General features: G+C 41.5%; 1 protein-coding gene and 1 long non-coding RNA gene across 5 annotated transcripts in view; one reads left to right on the plus strand and one right to left on the minus strand.

The window, feature by feature from the left end:
• Positions 1-12,024, minus strand: part of SGMS2 (sphingomyelin synthase 2) — an 88,946-nt gene extending 76,922 nt beyond the window's left edge. The window contains exon 1 of one of the 4 annotated variants that reach the window (XM_047798604.1): positions 11,900-12,024. The gene's annotated coding sequence lies outside the window, so the exon portion shown is untranslated. Of the gene's footprint in view, positions 1-11,458; positions 11,592-11,899 lie in introns of those variants that run through there. The other 3 variants (XM_047798602.1, XM_047798603.1, XM_047798601.1) reach the window with 3 other exon arrangements.
• An 88-nt stretch (positions 12,025-12,112) lies between these two features.
• The window catches only part of LOC125137678 (uncharacterized), a 47,418-nt gene continuing 32,688 nt past the window's right edge, over positions 12,113-26,842 (plus strand). Inside the window, exons 1-2 of the long non-coding RNA XR_007137475.1 lie at positions 12,113-12,282; positions 12,981-13,070. This is a non-coding gene — a long non-coding RNA (uncharacterized LOC125137678). The remainder of the gene's footprint in view (positions 12,283-12,980; positions 13,071-26,842) is intronic.

Raw genomic sequence — 26,842 nt, forward strand, 5'->3', positions numbered from 1 at the left:
GATGCTGCGGCCAGATGGACATCCCTTCCTTCCAGACACTTTCCCTGCTCCCTCTGCAGATGCCTTCTCACCCTTCACATCTCAGTCCAAGTCCAACCCCCCTCGAGAAATTTTTTCTCACTCTGCCAGGCCAGGCTTCCCCAGTCACTCCCAATGTTTCCTTTGAAGAACTGGTCCACATCTGAGCAGATCTCATTAATTAGTTTCACTTGCTCATCATCTGCTCAACTTCCACTTTTCAGCACTTTTTCCTCTCAACACACAAACTCAATCTCCGTTAAGGGTAAAAATTGTAACTATCTCTTGCTCACTGAATCCCTAGAATCAAGAATAAAGTCTAGCACTTAGCAAGAGTTCAAAGATTGTGTTGAAGGCATCAATCAATTTTAGGAGGAACAGAGGAGGCCTTGGGCAAGTCTCAGCTATCTGTGTAGCAGAGGATAGTCAAGACTTGTTATGAAATCCAAAGCAACCTATCTTGAGAACCTGGTGGGAACAGTGGCTGGGGGAATTTCTACTATGAAATCCTCCACTATGATTTCCTTCCTCTGCATTTAGTTATTTTTCCACACAAAACTGTACTTCCTCCTCCCCTCTTTCCCTCTGCCCCCCCCCCCCCGTCTCTCCCTCTCACACTGTGCCTGTGTTCTAATCTTACCTGCTCCTAGCAGGCTGATAATTGATATCGAGTAATGATTTCTCTCATCTAGGTTTTACAGTGGCCTTGTCACAATAAACAACTGAACAAAAGCACTAATTAGTAAGCAACATCATGTATATTAACAGGGCAAGGAGAGGGGGAAGAGGCTGGTGGATAAACAGGCACGCGGTGAGGCGACGCTGAGTGGAAGCAAGTTGGGTCAGGCTCTGGAGCTGAGACCCAGGGCAGATGCTACTAAACACATCCCACTGTATCAGAACTCACAAAGGCAGAGGAGCAGCCATCTTCCCTACACGCATGAATCTAATAACCCAAATACATCGTGTATAGGCCAGACACACCTCCTGGCATGGAAATTCACAGATTTACATTACAGATAACCTTAGATTTGTTTCACTGTACCATTCAGCCTGTTCACTTGTTCCAGCAAAGGTATCAGAACCAGTTTTCTCCTGTGCTCGATAAGGTGACTCCACATGTAGTTGTTTATAAAATCCAACACACCAAAGCCACTGGATGGCAACTGGTAAAGGACAGTTCTAAGGATAACCTCAGATTCATGCAGCCCTAAAAAGTGACTCCAGATATCCTTTCTCCATGGTTTTAAGAATTTCCAATTTTTTCTACTTCTATACAAAACAGTCTCTTCCCTCTAGAAACTGCTCTATATATTTACACCAACCAGCTAGTATGCCAGCCATATTTCTTTAAAATTACCAACATTTCCTTCTTAAGCAGAAAAACTCTCAAGATTTTATTTCTGACACTGGTGCTATTTCTATATGACACAGAAGGGAGACCCTTAACAGATGCAAGCTGTCTGCAAATCACAATGTAAGGCTGCTATTAGAGGATTCCTTTAAAAAATAAACAACAAAGCCGCATCTATTATGATCATTCTTGCTATTTTTAATTTCCATAAATGACCTGTTGATTCCAAGATATTGTCTACTCAAGGATCTACAACCCTCTAGGTTCATAGTACAGATGACCCAATGAATGATACCAACTTTTATTTATTTAATTCATGACAATTTGGAAATCCCTTGTATAGAAGTGCTCTTTCAAAGAATTTGTAGTAACATTGCTAGGCAAGCAGAGCAGTTCTGATGCTCTAGTGGTTCAGCTTGCGCAGGAATCAGTAAGACTTCTTTTCTTTTTTGCTAAAACCCCGATACTGTCATTTAAAATATTTACCAGGTATAAAAATGTATAGAATAATCAAGAGTTAACCCCCTCTGCCCCAAAGTGGTTCAGTTTACATGCAAAATAAAACAGCCCCCAAGAGGTAAACACTTGCTACACGTGACATGTCTATACAATAAATCATGAGATTAAGCAGCTCTTTCACAGGACTGGCATAAGGAACAAATCAAAGCACAGACTATTCTAGTAATCCTCTATTAATTTCCTGTTGCTGCTATATAAGTCACTGTAAATGTAGTGGCTTACCACAACACAAATTTCTCTTCTTATAGTTCTAGAAATCAAAAGTCCAAAATAGGTCTCAGGGGGTTAACACTGAAATGTCAGTAGGGCTATGCTCTCCTTTCTAGAGGCCCAGGGGAAAATCTATTTTCCAGCCTCTATAGCATCTTAGAGATTACTGCATGCTTTTCTAGGCTCGTGGCCCCCTTTTATCTTCAAAACCAACCATGGCCATATTTGAATCTTTCTCATGGTGCTGACTCTGATTCTGACTCTTCCTCACTTCTCCACCTATATAACAACTCTTGTGATTATACTGGGTCCACCCAGATAATCCAGGATAGTCTCCATATCTTAAGCCAGCTGATGAGCAACCTTAATTTCCCCTTCCAAGTAACATAACTGATTCCAAGCGTCTGGGGATTAGGATGTGAACATCTTTGGGGCTCTATTATTCTGCCCACTACTGTCTCCAGGAGTAATTTGAAACGTTCAAAGAAACCTCACATGTACAAGCTATTCTTCTCCAATGAGGGCTTCTCAATATTTTAATTTACCATAGGTGGAAGCCCTAAAACTTAAACAACTCTTAGAGCAGCAGGAATAGATTGCAGCTGAGTGTAGTGATCAGCAGACTGGAGGGATGAATGCATTGCTCCTTTCCCAGACTCAACATCAGGCCTGACTGAATCCTCACAAGCATTTTAGAGAGAAATGTTTGACAGTACCACATTGAAAATTAAGCATCAACATCTTTCAATAGCAACATGGAAATGTATTACCTAGTTGTATCCTCCACATGGTAAATCGTAAGGAGTTGATAGCATGTTTGAACAGGTGTGATGTTTCCTTTGCTAAAACTGCAAGTGCAAAGACACAAATGAGGCCCAAACGGAGATGCATGAGAGATTCCACAATCAACAGTGCGGTGGTTAAACTTTGCAGCCAAACTGTCTGCTTTTGAAACCGAATTCTGCCTCATTCTAGCTTCATGACCTTAGGCAAGTGACTTAACCTCTCCATGTCTCAAATGAGGATATATATATGTATTTTTTGGTTGCACCTGCAGCATGTGGAAGTCCCTGCGCCAAGGATCGAACCTGCACTGCAGATGCAGCCTGCATCACAGCTGGGACAACACTGGATCCTTAACCAGCTGCACTACATGGGGACTTCCATCAAATGAGGATTCTTAAAATGGGGATAATACGATCTGCTGCAGAGTGTTTAAGGAGAAACAGATGAGTAAGGAGTTCTAAGTGCTCAAAACAAACCCTGGCACACAATGACTGCTTTAAGCATTTGATAAGTAAAATCGTAAATGTTCCCACTTGCTGCTTATAACCTGCCAACCAAACTATATACCAAGGGAGTGTACTTCTCAGCACTAACTCATCATAGAGGATATACCAGATACATATATTGTGCATATATATACATACATATCATATAGGATATATGACACAGAATATAGAATAAATCATGTATAACACACATATGAATTTAACAGAAACAGTGCCTACTGTTGCTACTAAAGTTTGGTAGCAATTACTGGGGTGGTAATAACTGGATGGTTAAATAACTAGCAGATCAAATGCAAATCTCTGAGAACAGTAGCAGCTGTGTTAAAGACACCGTCTTTGGGGCCTCCTAAAGAAAGACGCGCAGCATACTGTCCGGGAAGGACAGTAGGGTCTGTGATTCTTAATGGCCCTGGTCTTTTCTGGGACAGTGCTGCTCATGGTACAATACTCCTCAGAAGGCTGAGCCCTGTGGGGACAGTGGTGGTTGTGCTCACTAACGCTACCAGCATCTGCTGAGAGGGCTGGCATATTGTGACGGCAGCTTGGAAAGCTTTTCAGCATTCACAACTGATGTTATATACTTCTTACCAAAGTTCTTGAACTCAGTGGCAGTGGACGACCAATTTCAATAATTTTATTTTGGAGTTCCCTTGCTGGCACAGTCGGTTAAGGACCTGGCACTGGCACTGCAGCAGCTCAGGTCACTGCTGGGGTGTGGGTTCGATCTCTGGCCCAGGAACTTCCACATGCTGCAGGCACGACCAAAAAAATGAAAATAGTAACAACTCTATTTTAGCCCTGAAGGAAAGGAGGAAGGGAGGGTGTCAGAAAGGACCCTATAATACAGGCAAGATGTGACAAACAGCTATTCTATTACAAGAAAAATGCCTTACCTTCATGAGAAATAATGAATAACAATTTGATCTTTGAGATAACAGGAATGAACTCTTTGTTTTAAAAACTAGAGGTACAGCCTACATGCAAAAAATGATAGTTGAGCCACCAAATATGAACCCAGCATTATCCTCGGTGTTTTACACACATAAAGTAATATAATTCATAGTCGCCTTAGGAAGTAAATACTATTTTATTCCCATTTCACAGCCAGGAAACGGAGGTCCATCAGACGAAGCTGCTCGTAGTCCCCTAGCAGAGTGGGGCGGTGCTGCAACGTTCAAGTTGGCCGAAGCCTGCAGACCTTCACTTCTCAGGCCTTACTTCATGACCTGAAGGCCACGCAGACCAGAGAGACATTCAGGAGATGCAGTGGGAGACATACAATCCCATATCAAAATACAGCCCCCACTCCTGCCATCCCTCCAAAGCTAGTGGGAAGATTACAGGAAGCCTAGGGGGATGCTGGGCAGGGTGTGAGCACGAGAATCAGCTGACCCGGGCTTCAAATCCCGGCTCCACTTCCGAGCAGCTCTGCACCCTCAAGGACATTCACTTTTCTAAACTGTTTCCCTATTTCCACAGTGAAAATAACACCATTTTGCAGGGCTGTGTGAGGATAGAGAATTTGATGTAGTTGCCTCTAGAACCCATCTCAGAGTATCTACCATTACTGAACCATCACTGTGCTACCACAGTATCTCCAGCTTCAGGGTCTGGTGAAGCTTGGAGAACCAACTCCAACATCTGGCGTCTTTCTCGTTAAAAGGTGCAGCTTCAAAAAACAAAGGAGTTCCCATTGTGGCTCAGTGGTTAACGAATCCGACTGGGAACCATGAGGTTGCGGGTTCAATCCCTGCCCTTGCTCAGTGGGTTAAGGTTCCGGCATTGCCGTGAGCTGTAGTGTAGATTGCAGACACGGCTCGGATCCCGCGTGGACCCCTAGCCTGGGAACCTCCATATGCCGTGGGAGCAGCCCTAGAAAAGGCAAAAAGACCAAAAAAAAAAAAAAAAAGTGCTCCCTGTCACTACTGCGGGTCACTTGGGGGTTACACGGGGAGGAGTGGGGGTGGGGGGCTCACCTTCATTTTCAACCACTGCTGCCAGTCTCTTCCTGAAGGGTCTCCACTTCTCACGTGAGGTGGGCTGCTATCTAAAGGTATCCCTCCTTGGCATCTCAATTAGCTAAGTGGCCCCTGACCCCAAACCACTTCCTCTTTAATCCTTTTTCCTACCCCTAAATGAAAACTCACTCCTTCACATTTCCTCTTAACTCAGACCACCTACTTAAAATACTTGCAGGTGAAGAAAGCTTACCCCACTGGGTGGGGTGGTGGTGAAGAGGGGTCTTCCCAGGGTGGTCCTCCTCAGCAGAGCAGGTCAGAGAGGCCCCTAACATGCATTTTCACCCTCGCCAGGCCAGAGCCTCCAGGATCCCACATGACCCAGTTCCAACAGTGGGAGCCAATGCCCAGCAGGCCTTGGAATTAGGTATGACCTTCAAAGGGACACAGAATCTGCCTTTGGCACATCTGCATCTTTCTTTCTACACTTGTTTTCCACCTCCAGGGCTACTCCTCCCTTGAGTTCCTCTCATCTGTGGCAAAGCTTTTCAAAAGTCTCTTTTTTTAAACTTTACTCATTTATTTTTGGCCATACCCACAGCATGTGGACGTTCCCAAGCCAGGGACTGAACCTGCACCACAGCAGCGACAATGCCGGAAACTTAATCTGTTGAGCCCCAAAGCAACGCTCCAAAAGTTTAATTCTTATCATGTATTTTGTATTTCTTGCTTTTTCCTTGTTAGAGCCACACCTGGGGCATATGGACGTTCCTAGACTAGGGATCAAATCAAAGCTAAAACTGCTGCCCTATGCCACAGACACAGCAATGCCAGATCTGAGCTGCATCTGTGACCTACGCCACAGCTGACAGCAATGCTGGATCCTTAACTCACTGAGCAAGGCCAGGGATTGAACCCGAATCCTCATGGACACTATGAGGTTCTTAACCTGCAGAGCCACAACAGAAACTCTGTATTTTGTATTGCTAATCATCCATTGAAAAGAGGTAATTAAATTCCAGAGGTAGATACTCATACCATGGTTTTCCAAAAATATGATGCCTCCAGGTCCATGGTTTCCACTGGCTAGCAACTTGCCCTTATACAGATAACTCAACAAGCACTTTTTCCATGTAGGCAAGTCCTGCCTGGTAAACTCAGTTAAGAATGCCCTAAGGTGGGTATTTCAGGCTCCTTCTCCATTTTGCCTGAGGCCAGCCCTGACATTTGGCCATCTCTTTCCACAGTCAAATGTACCACAGGAAATGAAGCTTAGCACAGGTTCTAAGAGGCAGAGAAGTGACACTTACCTGAAAGGCCGTTCCAGTGCCTTCAATGGATTTGACTCTTAGTAGCTAGCTATCTTCTCTGACACTTTGGCTTCAAATTTGTTCTCTTTCATCTCCTTTTATTCCTTCCTCTTTAGCAATTTCAGTATGTGGCTTTATTCTTTTTAAATAATACAAGGGGTATACTGCGAGAAAAGCTATAAATACAAGGTAAACACTCAATCCAGTTATTGCTGCTTTAAAAAAAAATCTAAAGCTTTTGTTTGAAAGTTTTAAGTGACACTATCAAACTAAAGACACAAAACTGTAAAGGTGAATTTAATTTTAGTCTTTTTCTTGGCCATACCCTTGGCATGCCAAAGTTCCTGGGCCATGGATCAAACCTGCACCACAGCAGCAACCTGAGCTACAGCAGTGACAATAACCGATCTTTACCCCACTGAGCCATCAGGGAACTCCCTAAGGCTAAATTTTAAATTGCAAGCAAATCATCAAATTAGGGTTTGGCAGTAGAGAAAACCAATCAGTGCATACTATTTATACTTTTTTTTCTTTTTCTTTTTAGGCCAAACCTGTGGCATATGGACATTCTCAGGCTAGGGACTGAATTGCAGCTGCAGCTGCCAGACACAGCCAAGCCAAAGCCACATGGGATCTGAGCTGCATCTGCGACCTATACCACAGCTCATGGCAACACCAGATCCTTAACCCACTGAACGAGGCCAGGGATCAAACCCAAATCCTCATGGACACCAGTCGGGTTTGTAGCCAGCTGGGCCGCAGTGGGAACTCCCTATACTTTAATTTTATTTCCTGTTTCTTCAAATTCTGTTTTGAATTAAAAGTCATTGTTAGGAATCAATACATTGACCTGATCTGGATTTCTGCAGGAAGACACTGACCTGAACACCACTCATATTCCAATATCAAAACCATGATGGTGTTCCCATGTGGCACAGCCGGTTAAGGAGCCTACGTTGTCACTGCAGTGGCTTGGGTCACTGCTATGGTGTGAATTTGATCCCTAGCCAGGATGCAGCCCCAAACAAACAAACCAAACCTAAGAATAAAGTAATTAGTATTGGAAATGGAAAGACAAACCTAAAATAAAAGTAAAATTTTGACTCAGGATAGCAAAAACGGTCTATTTTAGTAAAACTTGAAAAATGCTTAAATGAAGAAATGCTTTATACCTATAATGAAAACTAGCTAATGGGTATTTCCTGCCCTTTCATTAAATCAACTTGAAAATGTCTCACCTATAATACACTTTTCAGGAGTGCAAACAAGAAAGAGATTTTTTTTTTAAAGTAACCTATTTAAAAGTGATGGCATTTATTCTAAACCTGAATGATAAATCTGCTAAATGCAATATCTGCAAAATGTAACTTGTCTATCTTACTGGGTACTAAGGAGGCAAACTGTAGAAGTAGAATTTCCCTTCTGCCTGGTAAAGTTAGCACTGCTCCATTCTTCTGTATTTCTCCACAAAAGAAGTTCAGCCTTATGGCCAATAACAATAATACAAACACAAATAGTTCTTTAAGAAAGTCTCCGTGTTCTGGTTTTCATCAGATAAATCCCTTGAGTAACGAGCTACTGACCTATTGTGCAGCCCCACAGAGAATGTTGATCCTATTGCTGAAATCTTAAGAGGAACACTAAAGGAACACAGAAATTAGAACAAATCTTAGAGAGAAAAGAGAAAGTTTTCTAATTCTGAATATGCCTTTTTAAAAAGGCAGGTAAATTAAAGATCATAATAATTCACTTTTTAAAATGCAATGCAAAGAAATGACTAAAATAGGAGTTCCTGCTGTGGCACAGTGGGCTAAGAACCTGACCCTAGGTGCAGAGGCTTGGGTTTGATCCCTGACCCAGGAACTTTCATTTGCAGTTGGTGCAGCCATTAAAAAAAAAAAAAAAAAAAAAAGACTACAATAATCATGGATGTGCGCTATAGCTAGAAGGATACTTAGTGCAGAGTTGTTTAAAATAGAGAGAACTGGAAACTATCCAACAACAAGAGATTGATTAAATTGAGATACAGCCATACAATTGAAAACTATAAAAGATGTTGTTTAAATGTATTTTAGTGATAGAGATGCCCATATGTGGGTGGAAAAAAGTTAGAAAACAGGATGTGGAGAACGAACCTAGTTTTGTAGAGAACAATTTTCTAGCTTGTAACTTCAGGACAGTTATTTAATTTCTCTAAATCAGTCTTTTCCTCCATAATCGCATCTACCTCATAGGGCTGGAGTGAGGATAACAGGAGATTTGGTGTATATGTAAAATAGTGGCACATTGCCTGGACCACAGTAAGCACAATACGTCTACAGTACATCTCTAGAGGTGAGAAAGACTCTGTGGATGTAACACTAAGTGATTTTCTGGGTGGTGGTGAACTTGTTTACCTTGTACTTTTAAACTTCTATAAGTAACATACTACTTATAATATGGGGAAAAATAAATGAAATGCTACTAACAGTGATTATTCTTTTAAAAATCTACAACAGTGCTTTCTTTGCTCACAGTACATAAATCTTAGCCAAACTGATTTTACCCTTCAGATTTCACTGAAACTAGTTTGCTCTAAATTTAAAGTTATTTAACTTAAGGGCTAAATTTGTCTATAATATTTTTATTGGGTAAAGCAAGGCATACTTGGAGTGTTCAGCCTCAGAACTTAGAAGCTCCAATTCAATACCCATTACAAAGCCAGAAGATCTCAAATTATCAGTGGGAGGTAGCCAATCACAGCCTAACCACTTCTAGTTTCCTCCCAACTCCCTACCCCTGTCCTTCTTTTTGACTCCTTTTTTCCTCTCCATAATCAAAGATGAGGGGATTTTTCTGCCAGTGCAGTTCCCAGTGCATCCTTCATCTTAGCATTGCTAGTACCTAGCATTGTGGCTGGAATATAGTAGGTGCTCACTAAATGTTCACCAACTGAATAAATGATATCAGTAATTCAGGATAGAGGCTTCAAATCCCCCATAAGATTAGATAAAGTTGGACAGGCTACTCTAGTCTGAAACTGTCTAGAATTCTCAGTAATCCTTCCTTAAAAGAACAATATCTCACTTCAAAGTATCGCTTCGTTAAAAAGTTCTCACTGTCTATTTTAATAGATGTACGATTATTTCTGCTTCTTCCCTATATTTTGTTTAAAGTTCCACAAGAATTCCAGAGGGTTTAATTGCGCAAAGTAACACAGCCAGCAAGTTACCACTCAGATAGCCTGAGGTCTTCTGGATTCTGATGCCCAAGATCTCTAAATTACACTGTAAAAAAAAATTTTTTTTTCCCTGTGACCTTTAACCCTAAAAGTTGTTGCAAGTACAGTAAGAACAAATGTTTTCAATAACACCTGGGCAAATGCTCCCTATCCCTCCAAATATTTCCTAGGGGCTTTTATAAGATTCCATGAAAAGAGAAACTGACAGGAGACAGCAACCCAAAGGTGTCCATGTGTTTCCCTCTAAGGTCAGAAGTCAACCAGCTTTACTTAAAAATGAAACTAGCGAAAACAAATTAAATATTAACTCATTTAAAACAAAACAAAACAAAACAACACTTCAACCAAAACAGCAGCATACCAAGGACTGCTTATTTTTTTCAAAATTAAGGGTAGAGAGTTCCAATCTTCCTCCAAATCCCTTTTGTTAATTTCTGCCACTACTCTAACTCTGTCTAAACAGTGAATGGCAGTTCCCCTGATATGGAGTGGAAACCAAAAATCTTTTCAGGTGTTCACACAGAAGCCTTTAACTTCCTGAAGACATCACTTCAGACTCTGAGGAACTTGCCAAAGGATTCCACATGCTAAACCTCAGCCCACCAGGTTTATAAGTAGGAAATTTTGTGAAAATTAACTGGTGATTACCTAAGCCGGCTGAACACACTGTTTATTCATATACAAACTGTTAAAATTTGTTCAGGTCTGCTTTGTGCCTGACATTATGAGAGGTCCTCTGACCTTTAATCCTCATTACTGTGCTCTGAAGTAGTTATAGTCCCATTTTATTGGTTCAGAGGTTTAATGCGACTGACTGAGAACCCACAGTTTATAGATAAGACTAGGAGTGAAACCAAGGATTTCAAAAGTTAACTTCAAAATCCACGCCCACCTAGAGACACTAAACAGTTGAATCTCTTCAAAAACGTAACATACATGTTCAAAATGATATTAAGATCATATTAAAGCAAGCAAGATGAAATAGAAGAATGGCAGACTGATATAAAAAAATTACAGGCCATAACATGTGCATTGTTTCAAGACGTAGCCACGGGCTATTAACCATTATCCATATCTCAGAGAGGTAGACAGATCCATTTCCACCTACTTGCGCTGAAACACCAAGGCTCCTTTACCTTAAGGGGAGCAGCTCTGGAATGCCAAACGCTGAAATATTTCAGTGTGGCAGCTCAGAGCTGGGCTATCACGGTTCACACATCATCAGTAAGTGCCTCTCAAAAAAGCTCAGAGACAGTCCCTCCTCCACCTCCTGAACTTCAACCCTGACCTCCAGAGTGGCTCTGGACAATCTAGGTTCAATCTGCGACTTTCCAACGCCAGGACCTAGTTACCTGAAATGGTTGCAAATGAATGAGGCTAATGCTCAGAGAAGGAGACGAAGCTACACCGTCCATCCTTAATCAGGCAAAATCAAGGAAGGATGCCCTGGGGCGGGGCGCTTGGGGGCCGAATTAGAGCCACGTCCGCGTTATCAGTCCACCCTCGCGTACCCGCGCTGCGCCTGCCGCGCCGCTTTTCAGCCCATCCTCCCCCCCAGCCTCTCGGGCGCTCCTTACCCGCTCTCGGCTGGGGCTCCAGACCTTCCCAGCGCAAGGCACTAGCTCCCCCGCCGGGATCTGCCAGGGGACGGAGCCCGCAGCCGCCGCCGCCGCAGATGCCCCCGGCCGAAGCCGCTGGAAAGTTTACTCGGGGTCTCGCCCTCTCGTGCCTCGGCCCCGCCAGGGAAGCTGCTCTCCGGGTCCCTCCCGCGGCTGCCGCCTTCGAGGCCGCTTTCAGCGGCGCTGCAGTACCGGCCAGGCTCGGGCGGCCGAGGACGGCTCCGTGCGGCCGAGGGCGGGGTCTCCCCGCCCAGCTCAGCCCGCGGCACGGCGCTCGGTGTTTACCGCGGCCCCGCGGCCCGGCTGCCCGCTCTCCCCGCCCGCCGCCCTGCGCGCTCCTGACATCATTCATTCTCTCACACCCTCGCCCGCCCACTCCATTTCCAAACAGTGACTCACCCGGCGGCACCCGCTCCCGCTGCTGTAGCCCTCCAGACGCAGAGCGGAGCTCGAAAAACCGGTGCGACTTCTTAAGAAGAAAACCCCAGCCGACGTTTCCCGGCTCCCAACCGTTAAAGGTGCAGGGAAGGAGTGGCTTGGCAGGCAGGGCTGATTGGCTCCGTGCAGAAAGGCTGGAGCGGACCTTCCTTGAGCAGTGACAGAGATCAATCTGGGAAAGTTCTCTGGGTGCCACTCCCTGCAACTTTCAAAGGTGGGGTCAGGAAGGGATCCCCCCACCCCCGCACCTCGCCTTATTTGGGACCTGCTTCCTGACATCGGTGTGAGTGGGCTTGTGCACCAGCGGTTACTCACCGGGTATTGCCTGGGCCTAGGTCAAAGAGGTGGGTTTCCAAACCTCACAGGGCTGCCCGGCAGGGTTAGTCATGGGTCCGCACGGTGGTAATTCTAGGTGTGAGCTGGAAGGGTGCTCCAAGTTAATGAGACTAATAATACTTTCCCTTAGGTGACTATCAACCATGCCATTTGTCCTGTTAATTGATTTGCTTCTTATTAAGGATAAAAAACAGTAACCAAAATAAACACCAGAGTAAATAGTTCTTTGCTCAACTCAACACTGCGCTTTTCCGCAGCTTTTGGAGCCACAAGGCGGCCCTGTGTGGTTTCTTTGATGAGCTCAGCAGTTATGTTTTTAGAAGGGGTGTTGCCTTCTTTAAAATGGTCAAGGCTCTACATTTCTTGGAGTTGCTATTCATACACCTGCTAGGCAGTTTTCAGAGTAAACGATGGCTGCCTCAGATTCTTACTAGCATGAATCAGAGAGAATTTGGCCAAATCTTTATTGAATTACATTGAGATATGTTTTATGTTAATTTCTACTTTCGGACAGGGTAATTGTTTAGGATTTGAACTAGCTTTTGGGTGATTACACATAAACAAAAATAATCCAGAGGCGTGTCTGGGTGCCCAGTACAGAAATCATGGAGGTAAACAACCATCAGTTTATGGTAATTAAACAGGATAGTAATAGAAAAAAAAAATACAGAAAAAACCCTGAAACTGACAACTGGTGTCACCACAGAAATTTCCCCTAAATGAAAATGCTCCTGAAATTAACCAAAGGTTCAACATCTTTGTCGTGGAAAATGCAGTCATTTCAAGCTACTGAAAGGTAAGAACCCAGAAGAGAACACTGACAACTGAAATTTACTTACCTTGGGCTTATTTTTCCTTTTCAATAGGAGTTCGTTTTTTACGAAGCCCAGGCATTTTGCCCAGAAGGCACTAGCAAATGGATTTGTTTGTAGGATGCAAAGTAAATGGAAATTCAAAACAATGGTTTTTATAGACAATCACAGATCTAATCAGAGACTTGGGTCTGCTGTTCACCTGTCCGCTGATGAACACAGAAGGACCAGATTTCAAATGTGTAGCCATAGGCAAGTTTGAGTGAATATTCCATGTACTCCCTACTTTACAACCAACATGTTCAGACATTATGGAGATGTGTTTAAATAAGATTTTCTATAGATTAAAAAAAATGATATTGGGGGCTCTGGGGCCTATGTACATGGGTGAAGTCAGAAAGCTCAAAAGAAGGCCTGGCAACCTACATGCTTTGTTGCAGATATAAATGCTACACTCCATCATAGGAAGGTCTCCGTTGGCATGGGGGCTGCTTAATGACTAGTTTTGAATTTGTGGTTACTATTGCGCCTCAGTTTAAATATTGTGAAATAAATAACTAGGTGATTTTATTATATAATTTAAATATCCTCCAGTAAATGTAATAGGCCAATTATGATTGAGTTCCATTCTACTCGTTATCAACATCTGAGAAAGCAAATTATTCATCTTATTTCTATGTTTTGAAAAACACTGACTGACTTGTCCGTCTCACAGTGAGAGGTGATTTTTTTTTTCAACTGAACCTTTTTGTTCTTACAACATATCAAAGTTTACTAAGTCCCCGATTAGTCACTTTCCAAAAATAATAATGCTGAATGTTCTAAGAGAGAGAAAGGGCTGACAGTTGTGTTCCTGTCCGTTTCTTTTTTAAACCAGTACATACTGTAAATCAAGTTTTACAGATATTCCTTTGGTATGATAAAACATACTGATTAAGTTAGGAAAACATATATATCTGTAGTACTTATCTCCTCTTATAATAACTCCTGCTGTGCACAAACGAAGGCACTGACTCAAGCAACAAATGTTTATTGAGTTCCCATTTTGTGCCCATGTTGTTTAGCTAAGAATCACCATGTGAATTTTCTAAACATATGTCTTAGCAATGGGAAAGTTGGCTTTTTTAAAAAATTGCATAAAGATGTTTATAGAAGCACTATTTATAATTTTCCCAGGATTCAGTGCCTGGTATATAATTATTTAGTGAATGAAATAAATGAATGAACAAGCCTTAAAGAACAAACTAATAGTGAAGTAATTCTACATTATGAAGTACCGTATAGGCAATAATAATAATAATAAAGTCATTCCATAGGCTCTTATTCAGTAAACTGTCCTTGTTAAGGGAAACATATAAGCAGATGGGAAGCACATTTTCTCTCTCCCTCTCTCTCTCTCTCTCACACACACAAACAATTTTTATAAATCAAACACAACTTTCCCCCTTCCCAAATCCAGAATCAAACTGTATATTACCTCTTGCAGTGAGATACAGTCAGCCCTCTGTATCTGCAGGTTCTGCACCCTTAGATTCAACCAGTTGTGGATAGAACATATTCAGAAAAAAATCCAGAAAATTCCAAAAAGCAAAACTGGAATCTGCTGCATTAGCAATTATTTAGATAGCATTTATATTGTATGAGATAGTATAAGTAATCGAGGGATGCTTTAAAGCATATGGGAGCATGTGCATAGGTTATACATAAATTATTTGCCATATAACATAAGGGATTTAAGCACCCATGGATTTTGGTATCCACCAGGGTCCTGCAGATACTGAGGACAACTGTACAGAAAAGGAAGAATGTGAGGGGGAAACTAGTATTTTTGGACTAATTTCAATGAGCTTATATTACTTTTTAAATGAAAAACAACAACACAAGCAACATTAGAATTGAGAAGGCAGAAATATGAGTCCATGACATAAAGGAGCCTACTGTCTGGTTGGAGAGACAGTAATACCCAGAACAACTAGAGGTTAAGGCTGATTACCTTCCGAATCTGGGTTTTCACATATTCACTCTGCCAAGCCAATCCAAAGAGCAACCACCTACCATTTACTGAGTATTTAATAATTTCAGCAACAATCTGAGATAGATACATCAAATGTCCTCCTCTTACATGAGCTATCCAAAGATAAAGAGAGATTTTCATTTCCCAGAGATCACATTCACACAATTGGGGCATAAAACCAGGGACTTCTGGCCCCAAAGTTAATGTTTTTAGCCACTAATCTTTAAACTGCCCCTGCACTGATACAACTCTTTCAATGTAACAATACTCTTACTTTTTTTTTTTTTTTTGGCTGCACCTGCAGCACACAGAAATTCTGGGGCTAAGGATCGAACCTGTGCCATAGCTATGACCCAAGCCACAATAGTGACAACACTGGGAACTTAACCTGCCGCATCACCAGGGAACTCTATCTCACTTTGGTTTTTAAAATGTTTATTTAAAAAAAATACAAGGTAATATTATATTATGGAGTAACAGAAAAAAATATATAAACACAGTTAACATTTTGGTGTCCAGTCTCCTTCTCTTAGATTTCTGTTGTTTAGAATAATTCCGGTAACATCATACAAATAAGTCTTATTCTGATTTTTTTTTAAATTTAGTTCTGGGGGGGGGGGATGCTCTGGGATTGTGAGATGGAAATCCTGTAAAATTGGATTGTGGTGATCATTGTACAACTATAATGTAATAAATTCATTGAGTAATAAAAAAAAATTTAGTTCTGGACTTCTTGTCCTGGCTCAGCAGAAATGAATCTGACTAGTATCCATGATTTGATCCCTGGCCTTGCTCAGTTAAGGATCTGGCATTGCCCTGAGCTGTGGTGAAGGTTGCAAACACGGCTCGGATCTGATGTTGCTCTGGCTGTGGTGTAGGCCGCCAGCTAGAGCTCCTATTGGACCCCCTAGCCTTCCGTATGCCGTGGGTGCGGCCCTAAAAAGACAAAAAATGTTTCAGTGGCTGCAAGGTGTGCCAAAAATATATATGCTTGTGCTTGTATATATGTGCATTTAAATCTAGTAGTCTGGTTCTTGATTGGGGAGAAATTTAGTTTAATTTTTTTAGTTTAATATTTTGCTATTAATGAAAAGCCTTGGGCTATCTGATTTATAGTTAGTACTACTATGCTATGTATACAAATGTTCTATATTAAATAAAAGTGTTTGGGGGTATTCCGAAAAGTAAGTTAAATGTACTATTTGCCACATTTTATTAACATTACTGTCCATGCTATTTCTGAATTGGTGGAAAATGGGGAGGATATAGCGACAGCAATTACACAGGTTTGCAGCAGTTTGTGTGTGAAATGGCAATGGTCTGCATTAGGAGAGTGCTGATGGGAATGTAGAAAGTAGAGCAGATTTGAAGTATGATGGACAGAACTTGCAGATCACAGATCGATTGGATATGGGGATGGAGCCAAAGATGTATCCTACTTTTTTGCTTCTTTGAGCACTTGGGTGGATGGATTGTAGTGCCCCTTACCAAGACAAGGAATGCCAAGATAAGAACAGGTTTGTGAAGGAAGATGATGAATTTTATTTAAACATGATGACTTTGAGATATGAGATGTATAATTGGAGATGTCAAGTGGGCAGCTGAGGATAGTAGTCAGGAACTCAGAAAAAAGCCAAGAACTGCAGGGAGTTCCCATCGTGGCGCAGTGGTAACAAACCTGCCTAGGGATGTGGATTTGATCCCTGGCCTCACTCAGTGGGTTAAGGATCCAGCATTGCCACAAGCTGTGGCATAGGTTGCAGATGTGGCTAGGATCCCACCTTGCTGTGGCTGTGGCTGTGGCTGCAGCTCTGATTCAACCCCTAGCTTGGGAATTTCCATATGCTGTGGTGCAGCCCTAAAAAGCAAATACATAAATAAATAAATAAATAGGCATGAACTGCAGAAATAAATTTAAGAATAATCATCATGTACATAAGAAAGCCACAGGAAAGCTTGGCCAAGTTGGTGGAGTAGGAAGACTCTGAGCTCACCTCCTCTCATGGGCACAGCAAAATTACAACTATTTAGAGAGCAACTATAGATGAGAAAGATCAGAATCCACCAGAAAAGATCCTTTATAACTAAATATCTAAAGAAGAAACCACAATGACAATGGGATGTGTAGGAGGGGTGAAATCAGATTATAGTCAAGACCCACACCTGGGTGGGCAGCCCACCAGCCCTAGGATATCTTGGACCTGGACCTCACACAGAAGCAGGCAGACACTGGCCCCAGGACCAATGTAGTCCTGCGGCCTGCCTTGTCAGGACCCAGCCAGCAAACTAGGAGCCTTGTACCAACCCTGGGAACTTCCAGGGTCTGGCCATGCCCAACAGCTCTGGGACAACTTAGGCCTTTCAGCCAGCAGTCCCAGGATCTAGCCCTGCCCACCAATGGGCTGAAGCCAGCTTTGGAACCCCCAGGCCCTGAAGCTGAAGACTGCAGCACACACCTCTACATACCAGTGAGACAGCATTAGTCCTGGGATTCCCCATGGTCCCACCCATCATCAGGCTAACACTGGCTTGGAGATACTTGGACTCTTCAGTCAGCACCCTGGTCTCCAGTCCCAATTACAGGGGTCCAGCACCAGCTTTGGGAAATCCGGGCACCTGCAGCCAGCTATGTCAGGAACTGGCCCCATCCAACAGCTAATACTGTATCTGGGAAGCCCAGCCCCACAGTCACCCACCACAGAACTTGGCTTTGCCAACCATGAGCCAGCACTAGTCCTAGGATCTCCCAGGGTTCTATAGCCAGCCACCTCATGACCTGGGCCCACCAACCAGTGGCGGCCAACCTCCACACAAGGCAGGTACTGACACCAACAGGATGGGTAGCCAGCCATGGCTACCAAACCACCCACAGTAATCAGCTGACCATAATAGAAACCCAACACAGGGAGCACCCCTAAAGTATATAGATCTGATAATCAAAAGGGAATGCACTACTGGGATCCATAGGATACCTCCTACAAATGGCCACTTATCCAAGGTCTGGAAATGTAACCAACCTATAAGATACATAGAAATAAAAATAGCAAACTTGAGCAAATGAGGTGACAGAGGACAATGTTCCAAATGAACAGGATAAGCCCTAAAAGAAGAAACTAAGTGAAGTGGAGATAGGCAATCTCCTTGAGAAAGAGCAAAAGGTGGTGATTGTAAAGATGACCAAAGAACTCAGGAGTAAAATGGATGAACAGAGTAAGAAATTAGGAGGTTTTAACAAAGAGAAAATATAAACAAGAACAAGAGATAAAGAATACAATAAAATGAAAATATATACTAGAAATGAAAAATATACTAGAAGGAATTAAAAGTAGATTAAATGATACAGAGAATGGATCAGTGAGCTGAAAGACAGAGTTATGGAAATCACTGAAGCTGAGCAGAAAAAAGAAAAAAAAATAAAAGGAAATGAGTAGAGTTTAAGAGACTTGTGGAACACCAAGCATACTAACATTTGCATTATAGGGTCCCAGAAAGAGGAGAGACAGACAAGTGGGCTGAGAGCATATTTGAAAACATAATAGCTGAATATTTCCCTAACTTAGGAAACAGATATTCAGGTCAAGGAAGCACAAAGAGTCCAGCAAGGAGCATAGCACAGGATCAACCCAAGGAGAAACATACAAAGATACATTGTAATTAAGACAGTAAAAATTAAAGATAAAGAGAGAATATTAAAAGCAGCAAGGGAAAAGCAATAAGTTATGTACAAGGGAACTCCCATCAGGCTATCACCTGACTTTTCAGCAGAAACTCTGTTGGTCAGAAGGGAGTGGTATGATATGTTTAAAGTAATGAAAGGGGAAAACCTACAACCAAGAATAATCCACCAAGCAAGGCTTTGATTTCGATTTGATGGAGAGATCAAAAGTTTACAGATAAGCAAAAGATAAGAGTTCAGCACTACCAAACTAGCTTCATAAGGAATGTTAAAGAGACGTCTCTCAGTAAAAAAACAAAAGGTCTCAACTAAAAATGTGAAAATTACAAAAAGAAAAAGCCCATTGGTAGAGCCCAAATATACAGTAAAGGTAGTAAATCAACCTCATACAAAGTTAGCAGGAAAGTTAGAAGACAAAAGTAGTAAAATTATTTACATACACAGTAAGTAGTTAAGGGATACACAAAACAAAAAGAACTCAAATATGATGTCAAAAACAGTAGTAATGGGGGGAGGAAAGTAAAGATGCAGGGTTGCTAAAATGTACTTGAAATTAAGAGATCAGCAACCTAAAATGATTTTATATATATATATATACACATACAGCAACCTAAAATGATTTTATATATATATATATATACACATACATACATACACAAACACATACACACACACCTCATGGTAACCATGAACCAAAACCTAATATAGAAACATAAAAAAATAGAGAGGAATTAAAACATAATACTAAAGAAAGACATCATTTCACAAAGAGAGCAAGAGAAGAAGAAAAAAAGAACTACAAAAGCAATCAGAAAACAACTATGGCATTAAGTATAACCTATCAATAATTACTTTAAGTGTAAATAGATTAAATGCCACAAACAAAAGATTTAGGGTGGTTGAATGGATTAAAAATAATAAGAGCTACCTACATGCTGCCTACAAGATACCTCAGATCTAAACATATACATAGACTGAAAGTGAGGGGATGAAAAGAGATACATCATAGAAATGGAAATCAAAAGAAAGCTGGGGTAGCAATACTTACATCAGTCAAAATAGGCTTTTAAACAAAGACTATTATAAAAAACAAAGACATTACCTAATAATCAAGGGATAAATCCAAGAAGAATATATAACAAATATATATATGTACCCAACAAAGGAGCACCTAAATACACAAAGCAAATATTAACAGATATAAAGGGAATAACTGACAGCAACACAGTAATCAGAGGAGAATTTAACACCCCACTTACATCAATAGATCATCTAGACAGAAAATCAGTAAGAAAACATTGTCCAAATGGACATATAATACAATCCATCCCAAAGCAGCAGAATACATATTCTTTTCAAATGCACATGGAACACTCTGCAGGACAGATCATATGCTAGATCTAGTCTATGGCACACAGCAAAAGCAGTTCTAAGAGGAAAGTTTATGGCAATACAAGCCTACCTCAGGAAACGAGAAAAATCTCAAAGAACCTAAACCTACACTTAAAGGAACTAAAAAGACAAAAACAAAACCCAGAGTAAGTAAAAGGATGGAAATCATAAAGATCAGAGCAGAAATAAATGAAATACAGAAGTGGGTATATAGGGAACATACCTTAACATAATAAAGGCCATGTATGATAAGCCAACAGGTAACATTACACTCAACAGTGAAAAGCTGAAAGATTTTACTCCATAAATGGGAACAAGGAGGGGATGCTCACCCACTCTCATCACTTTCTTCCACGTAATACTGGAAATCCTAACCACAATAATGGGACAAGAAAAAGAAATAAAAGGAATCCAAATTGAAAATATACACACTACTATATAGTATACACACACTATATAACCAACAAGGACCTATTTTATAGCATAGGGAACTATACTCAATAACTTTTAATAACCTATAATGGAAAATACTCTAAAAAAGAATATATACATATCACTTTGCTGTACACCTGAAACTAAAACATTGTAAATCAACTATATTTCAATAAAACTTAAAAATAATAAAGGCTTTTTTTTTTTTCTTTTTAGTGTCACACCTGTGGCATATGGAAGTTCCCAGGCTAGGGGTCAAATGGGAGCTGCAGCTGCCACCTATACCACAGCCACAGGCATGCCAGATCCAGGCTACATCTGCATACTATGCCGCAACTTGTGGCAATACTGGATCCTTGACTGTGAGTGAGGCCAGAGATCAAACCTGCATCCTCATAGATAGTAGTCAGGTTCTTATCCTGCTGAGCCACAGTGAGAACTCTGAAAGACATTATATTAAGCCATTTGATTTAGGGCCACTTGTTATGCAGGCATAGCTAAGTGACAGAATAGTCAAAGTAAATAGCAAAAAAGGCAATTATAATTTTTTTTTAAAGAGAACCCAAAATAGGAAGGAAAAAGTAAAACTGTCATTACAAATGACTGATACTATACATAGAAAATCCTCAAGATACCACCAAAAAACTATTCATTAATGAATTTGGTAAAGTTGTAGGGTACAAAATTAATATACAGAAATTGGTTGCATTTCTAAACTAACAACAAACTATCAGAAAGAGAAATTAAGGAAATAATCCCATTTACAATCTCATCAAAAAGTGTGAAATACCTAGGAATAAATCTAATTGTACTTAGAAGACTGTAGGACACTGACAGAAAGAAATTCAAGATAACCCAAATACAGGGAAATATATACTTATTCATGGATAAAATAAAATAAAAATTAAGTTATTAAAATGATCATACTACCCAAGGCAATCTACAAATTCATTGCAACCTATTGCAATCTATTTTCATTGCAAATAGAACTACTATGTGATCAAGCAATTCCACTCCTGGGCATATATCTGAAGAAAATGAAAACATTAGTTTGAAAAGATCCCTGCACCTCAATATTCACAGCAGCATTATTTAAAATAGCCTAGAGGAGTTTCTGTCGTGGCTCAGCAGAAACTAATCTGACTAGTATCCATGAGGACGCAGGTTCAATCCCTGGCTTTGCTCAGTGGGTTAAGGATTTGGCATTGCTGTGAGCTATGGCATAGGTTGTAGACAAGGCTCAGATCTGGTGTTGCTGTGGGTGTGGTGTAGGCCAGTAGCTACAGCTCTGATTCAACCCCTAGCCTGGATCCTCCATATGCTACAGTGCAGCCCTAAGTAGACAAAAAAAAAAAAAAAAAAAAAAAAAATCCTAGATTTGGGAGTTCCCTTTGTGGTGCAGCAGAAACAAATCCAACTAGTATCCTTAAGGATGCAAGTTCGATTCCTGGCCTTTCTTAGTGGGTTGGAGATCTGGTGTTGTCATGAGCTGTGGTGTAGGTCACCAATGTTGCTCAGATCCCACACTGCTGTGGCTGTGGTGTAGGCCAGCAGCGGTAGCTCTGATTTGACTCCTAGCCTGGGAACTTCCATATGCTGCAGGTAGCCCTAAAAAGCAAAATAAATTTTAAAAAAATAGCCTAGATATGGAAGAAACCTAAATGTCCATCAACAGATGAATGGATAAAGAAGATGTGAGGATATATATATACATACACACACACATATATATGTATATCTTTGTATACATGTATATATATACATAGACACATATACATACAGTCGAATACTACTCAGCCTTAAAAAGTAATGAAATTTTGGCATTTGAAAGGACACGGATGAACCTGGAGGGCATTATGCTTAATAAAGTAAGTCAGAGAGAAAAAGATCAATACTTTATATTATAATCACATATGTGAAAACTAAAAATTAAAACGAACATAACAAGGCAGAAACAGTTATCTCAATGGTATAGAGAACAAAGTGGTAGTTATTAGTGGGGAGGGGGAAGGGATAAGGCAAGATAGAAATAGGAGATTAAAGAGATACTGGAGTTCCTGTCGTGGCTCAGTGGTTAATGAATCTGACTAGGAATCATGAGGTTGCGGGTTTGATTCCTGGCCTTGCTCAGTGGGTTAAGGATCTGGCGTTGCCATGAGCTGTGGTGTAGGTCACAGATATGGCTCGGATCCCACGTTGCTGTGGCTCTGGTGTAGGCCAGCAGCTACAGCTCCAATTAGGCCCCTAGCCTGGGAACCTCCATATGTGGCAGGAATGGCCCTAGAAAAGGCAAAAAGACAGAAAAAAAAGAAAAAGGAGATACAAACTACTAGGTATAAAATAAATAAGCAACAGTGATATATTATATAGCACAGGGAATATAGCCAATATTTTATAATAAATATAAATAAAATATAATATATAAAAATAGTGAATCACTATGTTGTACACCTGAAACTAATACAATATTGTAAATCCATTATTCCTCAATAACAAAAAGCAAGCTGTAGGGAAAAAATGAAATGAGACGGCCTGGAAAGTGAGTACAGAGTGATAAGAAGAGATATCCAAGAGAGAGCTCAATGTTACAGGTTTGGTAAAGAAGAACACTGTAGATGATGCTGTAAATATGTAACTCAAGCAACAGGAAGAAAACCAGGGGAGTGTAGTATCTAGGAAAATAAGGAAAAGGCTTTTTGAGAAAGGTGGAATGGCCATCTCTATGAAATGCTCTTGAGAGCAGATAAAATGAAGATGTCAAAGTCCATTGGATCTGGTAACAGAGTCTTTGTTAGCCTTTACCAGAGGGAATCTGGGTTTGCTGTGGTGGAGTGGGATGCTGGTTCAGTGGGAGTGAGGAAGAGCTGCTCTCAGCAGCTGGCCAGCAAGTTGGCTTCCTGGAGGGCTGATTTATAAAGGGGTGCTAAAGTATTACCAGAATACATTTATAAAGTACAAATTGCGTTGGCAGGAAATGAGGACTGACTAATAGGTACAAGGTTTCTTTCTCGGTGAGGAAAATGTTCTACAAGTAACTGAATGCTGATGGGAGGGAATCGTAAAGGGGATGCGGGGGAGACACCAGGGAGGATAGTCAATAATCAAAGTTCAGAAGTCAAGAGGAGATGGTATCCAGAACACAGATGGAAGGAACGGCCTAAGAGATGAGAAAAAACAGCTAGTCCAATAGCACAAGAGGGAAAAAAGAAAAAAGAGAAGCCTGGGAGTGACAGTTGTTTGCAGGTTGCTTGTCGAAAGTTGAAATCACCCCTTTAGATGCTTCCATTTTTCGGCGAGTTAGGAGAGTGAGTATTTGTTTTCTATTGTTGCTGTAACAAGTGATCACAAACTTACTAGCCTGAAATAACACAGATGTATTAGTGCACAGTATAGCAGGTCTGCTGGTTTCTCCACGCCAAATCCATTCATGAGGCTGAAATCAAGGTGTGGCTAGCTGGGCTCTTATCAGTAGGCCCTGATGTGCTGCCAAGCTTCTTCAGGTTATTAGCAGAATCTAGTTCTTTCCAGATGCAGAACAAAGGTTTCTGTTTCCCTGCTGGCTGTTACTTTGGGGGTTGGGGGTCACCTTTGGCACCAGAGGCATCTGTCCCAGAGCCAGCCGCAGCATGTTGAATCCTTCTCCCAAATGGAATCTCTCTTACTTCTCCACTGGCCACATCTCTTTGCCTCTGTTGGAGAAAGTCTCTGTTTTTAAGGACTCATGTGATTAATTGGGCCCACCTGGACATTTCAGGATACTCTTTCAATTTTATGGCCCATAACCTTAATTACATCTGCAAAATCCCTTTTGCCATGTAATGTAACATATTTACCAGTTCCAGTATTAGGGTGTGGACATCTTTGGGGGGCCCATTCTGCTAACCACAATGTAACAATGTAACTGACAGTAGGAAGTGGAAGAGGTGGGAGGCTTTCGAAAGAGTCTGAAGTTGCCTTCTTGGGAAGTAAGTACATAAACTGACTAGAGAAACTTTGTAAATTTGACAGATGACTGTGAAGACTGCATTGAAGTTGGGGCCATAGAGATACCAAGAGTGGCTTTCTCTGAAAGCGCTCAGCCACCTGGTCATGGCACAAAGAATCAGGGTAGTGATGGAACAGACAGGCAAAGGAGGGAGAGCATCTGGGACAGTGTCAGAGTAACAATGGGCTAGGGAATAAACGATGGTTGGGGAGACAAACAAATAGAGGAGTGACTGATGCATGCGGGAACAGTAAAAGGATAAATGGCCCAGAGCTCTTGGAGACATTGCAGAACCTGTGAACTAGGGCTAATAAATGGAAGATTTTGGAAGCACAGAGATCAGTGGTGAGATTTATGAACCATATATCTGAATAGCTTGGGCAATGGGAGGGCCTAGAAAGTGGCTGTGAGTGGATGAGTGAGGTGGGGGGAAGGAGAAGATGAAGAGGTCACTTCAGAGTTCATAGCGTGGGAAGAGTAATTCTCATGGATGCTGAAGTCACCTAAAAGATGGCCAGACTAGAGGTAGGGAAGAAGACTAAATCAGGTGCTGAACCATTAACAATGAGTTGGAACGAGGAGAGGAAAAGGATGGTATAGAAGACATGAATGCCTCAAAGGAGTGGGGCATTTCACAAAAGCCTGATTTTTTTTTTCTTTTTAGGGCTGCACCTGCAGCATATGGAGGTTGCCAGGCTAGGGGTCCAATCGAAGCTTCAGTTGCGGACCTACGCCACAGCCACAGCCACATCAGATCTGAACCTCGTCTGCAAACTACATCACAGCTCACGACAACACCAGATCCTTAACCCACTGAGCCAGGCCAGGAATTGAACCTGCAACTTCATGGTTCCTAGTCAGATTCATTTCTGCTGTGCCATGATGGGAACTCCAAGCCTGGTATAATCTTGATCCAAGGATTTCTAGAAATCACAAGGCCACAGATTTACCTTTCAACTCCAAGGTACATAGAGTGTGAGAAGATAGTCATCCTCAATAGGCTGCAGACAAAGTGTGTCCCCAGTTAAGTCCAAAAAAATATAGGGAACATTTAGAAATGCAATTGAGCAAATAGCAGAGTTTGTGATTGCAAAGTAGGAATTTCAGAGGGTATAAGAGAAGGGTTAGGGAGCGATGGGTAGAGTTAGGGAGATCAGGGGGAATAAATCACAGAGTATTATGAAAATAAGTGTATAAAGATGGAATAGGCATGTGAGTAGGATGGGGAAGTTCTTTTCTTCATAAACCCACTACTACCTCTTTTGGAGCTGACAGCCTTACTCTTTGCCAAAGTCAGGGTAAACAGAAAGTAGTCTTGTGTAATACAATTCAAGGCTGGAATGGAGACATACTTATTTAGCACAATAAAGCTCAGGAGATGTCAAGAGGAGATTAATCTTAGTGCAAATATTCACATTTTATATTGGCTGTTCCATGCAGAGGCCAGACTACTCTAAGGAACCCTACACCTCCCCTTTTCCTGCCTCAGGATCCAAACCCCACTAACTTACCCCATCCACCTGCATTTCCTTATACTGAACAACAAATTATGCCTATATTTGGGAAACAGGCAGGAGAAAATTAGTTTAAAAGTACCGAGCAGCCATGAGCCAATCAAGATGGTATATAGCTGTGGATGGAGCAGTAAATTAACTGGGCTAGAGAGAATAGTACCAAATATCCATCATTCGGGGGAATCTGGTTGGTTGAAATACTTGAGCCAGAAGTAAGGGCTGGTCTAATATCAGGGTCTGTGTTTGTACTTGACTGGCTAATGTTGAGATTGCTTTGTTTTTATTGTTTGATTCTCACATCCACCATAAAGGGGTAAGTTCTGGGAGCACATGAGAAATGACAGATACAGTTCCTAGAGTCTCCTGGAAGGTAGTGGGAACAGGTGCCTTGGAAAATTCAGCTGCATGCAGCAAAAAGGAGGCCTGTATGATAATGATTTAATTCCCAGATAGATTAGCCTGGAGCAGCACTGCCCAAACTTGCATGAGAATCATCATTAAGTGGGGTCCACCCACAACTTAATGAAACTTCAGGGGAGGGGTTGCTGACACCATTTTTAGCAAGTGCCTGAGATGATTTTTTTTTTTTGGTCTTTTTGCCTTTTCTAGGGCCACACTCGCGGCATGTGGAGGTTCCCAGGCTAGGGGTCTAATCGGAGCTGTAGCTGCCGGCCTACACCAGAGCCACAGCAACTCGGGATCCGAGCTGTGTCTGCGACCTACACCACAGCTCATGGCAACAC

Source organism: Phacochoerus africanus, chromosome 10 (genome assembly GCF_016906955.1).
Source record: "Phacochoerus africanus isolate WHEZ1 chromosome 10, ROS_Pafr_v1, whole genome shotgun sequence".
NCBI lineage: Eukaryota > Metazoa > Chordata > Mammalia > Artiodactyla > Suidae > Phacochoerus > Phacochoerus africanus.